Raw genomic sequence first — 3820 nt, forward strand, 5'->3', positions numbered from 1 at the left:
AAAAAAAGATGAAACATGCTGCACTTTTTTTTTTTCTTCTTCATCAACCGTGCTAGTTTCATTTTCAGCATATAAATGAAATTAACATTGTTTAAATTATAAGGTTATTTGGTTTTCAATTTTTTTTTTAAAGCTTTTTGTATTTCAAAATTGAACCTCTATAGAAAAATTCTTTGGTCTGTCACTGCCTAGGAGGTGAGAATGACTTGTGTGGTTCACCTCTCTCTTACATAAAGTTTGAGAGTTCAAAATATCCCTTCTTTCTCTGATAAACACGACAAAGTGCAATCTATCCGAGCCAGTCGATCTCACATACTTAAATTTACAAAAGAAAGAAAAACAACACCAATCATAATCATACTTGTTTGATCCCCCAATCCTTTTTTGAGGCATATCTTAACACCTAGCTTATCTAAATTAGGTATACAATGGTTTTGCAGGGAAAAAAAAGAAAAAGAAAATTCATATTTCACATCAGATGTTTTATTTTTTTTTAAGCAAGAAACAAAAGAACTACAATTACTAACCTGGCTTAGAGGCTATGGTCATATTACAAAGCACACCCAAGTTTCAGGCAAATTATTCTAATTCAAGAAAGCAACAATCTTTTTCTCCATGGCCACAGCATTGTCGCAAGTGGGATTGATCCAATGGAACACATGCCCCTCCCCCTCTGCTTCTATGACCTCCACATCCCCATTCCACCCGCTCCTTTTCAGTGTCTCACTATAATGCCATCCTCTATCTTTCAACACATCTTTCTCAGCAACACAAACCAGCACTTTCTCACAACCCAATTTACCCAATTTCTGATCCTTAGCCGGGTTTATAAGCGGGTCGTCGGATCCACTAGTCGAAGGGCAAGCAAAACGCCACACACCAGCCATATAATCTCTTGCAGCTGCCGGAGTAGTTAACTCATCCCCAACTGGCTCTGTGCCCCAAAAGTATGGATGCACCAAGACAATCCCAATCAACTTAATACCAACCAATCCCTCACACCCCAATTCACAGCCATGTTGTGCGTTATATTAGCCCCAGCACTGTTCCCAGCGAAAAACACTCGTTGGAAATCTGCAAATCTATTTAGCCATCTTCAAGCCGTTTCCATGGGAATGGAGGCAACCCATTTGAGAGCAGCCATGAATCATCGTAAGCAGCTGGCAGAGGGTGCTCTGGGACAAGCCTATAGTCAACAGAGACGGCAACAACATTGGCCTCAGAGACTAAGGCGTTGAGGTAGTTGTGATGTGTGCGAGAAGATGAACTTCGAATGCAGAAGCCGCCTCCATGAAAGTAAATGAGAAGAGGAAGTTTGGTTTGGGGTGCGCTTGTGGTGGTGGATTTTGGGATGTAAAGCCTTGCAGATATGGCTGGTTCTTGTGAGATCACAACGTCTTTTGATTGGACGCCAGTTTTGGGATCTGTTGATGGAGGAACTGTGTCTGTGCCTCTGAGTCTTTCAACTCGACCATCTTTGTATACTTTAATCATCGGAGAGAAATCATAGGCTAATTCTTCGTTGCTCATGATTTGAGGTGAACAAGGAAGAGAAGAGAATAAGAAACAAGCAACTATGGAGGCCTCTGTCTCCTCTGTTTTTCTTATGCAGATAGCAGAGTTCAGAGCAGGAGCAAAATTTATGGTTATGACGTTGGGGACTTGAAGGGCTTAATGCACCACTTAAATTTATTCTAATGAAACAAATTGGTTGTTGTTAGACATTTTTGTCAAAAGAGACAGACAAGACAAGTCCTTTCAGATATATATAATTTCTCCTATCACAAAAGCTACCTTTGATAAATATATGAATAAAACTCATCCAAGTTAATATCCCCATCTCTTTTCCTTTTTTTAAATAATAAAAAAAGAAAAAAAGTATCCCCATCAATTGAAAATTCTTCTTGATAACAGTTATGCCCTAGAGGAAGAAGAGTTCCAAATACTTATTAACATGCAGGATGTGTCGAAGCAAACGGGATCGTATTGCACTGAGCAGGGGGCTGTGGAGGTCATGGAGGGCAAAGGATCCATTTGAACAAACCCATGTCCGGACGTAGAGAATTTGAGTTTGAGTTACTACGATAGAATAGAAGTCATGAATGGGACAAATATATTCTCACATCAGGTAGGTGGGCTACTGCCAATTGCACCGAGGTCTTGGAGAAAGTAGTGGGCCCTACAGGTCTGTTATACAAAACACGTTTTTGCAAGGGCCATGGATAGACCCAGCAGGCACGTTTGACTGATCGCCATTGTATACAAGGGGCTTAGAATGACTTGTGTGGTTTACCTTTTTCTTATATAAAGTTTGAGTGTTCAAAAGGCTTTGGTCATATTACTCAGCAAACCAAAGTCTCAGGCAAATTATTCTAATTTAAGAAAGCAACAATCTTTTTCTCCAGGGCCACAGCATTGTCACAAGTTGGATCTTCCAAATGGAACACACGCACCTCCCCCATTGGTTCTATGAGCTCCACAACTCCTTTCCACCCACTCTCTCTCTCAGTATCTCACTGTAATACAATCCTCTATCTTTCTCAGCAACAAAAACCAGCACTTTCACACAACCCAATTCCCCCAACTTCGAACCCTTACCCAGGTTGAAAAACGGGTCATCGGATCCACTAGTCGAAGGGTAAGTAAACGCCACAATGCAGAAATGAACACTCTTCCAGCTGCAGGGGCAGTTGATTCTTCCCCCACTGGCTCTGTGCCCAAAATAAGGATGCACCAACACAATCCCAATCAGATAACTCCAGCCAATCCCTCACACCTTCAAAGCCATGTTGTGTGCTAATTTACCCCCTGCACTGTCCCCAGCCAATCCCAATCAGATCAGAGAATACAATTGGTCACTTTTGTGGAATAAGAAAACAAAGTATATAAAAGCATATTGATAAAAATTGGAAGTAAAAAAAAAAAGGGTGCTAGAAGGAATCATTGGATCTATCTAGGTCCAAAGACCTATTACTAAAGTAGTGCAGTTTGAGCCTTGAATCGCTGAGTTCTTTAGTATAGATATATATAATTTTTTTGATATTGTTGATCTTGTTGCCATTGTTGTTTGGGTTCTTGAAATGTGGAGAGCCAATGCGAAGAAGAAAAACTTGATTTGGTTAAACTGAATGCGTATTTCCTATATTATTTCATGTTTTTCTTTTATCTTTTAAGATAATGTGTTGTCAATGTAACCCCATTTCCGAACATAGAGATTTTGAGTTTGAGTAGCAAACTAAAACTTGAAAGTTTCCGTTAGTTTAGATTTCGTATGCTTCATCAATACTTGACAATGCAGAAATTCCAAACATATCACAGGGTTGACTACCAACGTCGTATCTCCGAAGATTATTTATTGTATGATAACACTACTGCTGCATATCGTTTGGGTAATGTGGCCTGATACAAGTTTTGGATGGGGTGTCACAATAATTTACAACTTAAAAATAGGTGATTACTACTAATTTTACCAATGTCTTTTTGAGTTAAAATCTCAATCCTGAATAAGTTCGATGGTCTTAATGAACCTCCGTCGTTAAGCTTTTCACAATATCGGGGCAATCTTGGCCAAAGTAGTGCCCTTACAGGTCTTACACAAACACACGTGTTTGCAAAAGCCAGTAGGCATATTTGACTTATCGCCATTACATCCTAGGGGGTGAGAATGACTTGTGTGGTTCACCTCTTTCTTACATAAAGTTTGAGAGTTCAAAATATCGCCTCTTTTTCTGATAAACATGACAAAGTGCAATCTATCCAAGCCAATCGATCTCACATACTTAAATTTACAGAAGAAAGAAGAACAACCACCGATCATAAT

General features: G+C 39.6%; 1 pseudogene; it reads right to left on the minus strand.

Moving 5' to 3' along the window:
* Positions 1-293: 293 nt before the first annotated feature.
* Positions 294-1742, minus strand: LOC18787813 (annotated as a pseudogene).
* Between the last annotated feature and the right edge of the window lie 2078 nt (positions 1743-3820).

Source organism: Prunus persica, unplaced genomic scaffold (assembly GCF_000346465.2).
Source record: "Prunus persica cultivar Lovell unplaced genomic scaffold, Prunus_persica_NCBIv2 scaffold_139, whole genome shotgun sequence".
Taxonomy (NCBI): Eukaryota; Viridiplantae; Streptophyta; class Magnoliopsida; order Rosales; family Rosaceae; genus Prunus; species Prunus persica.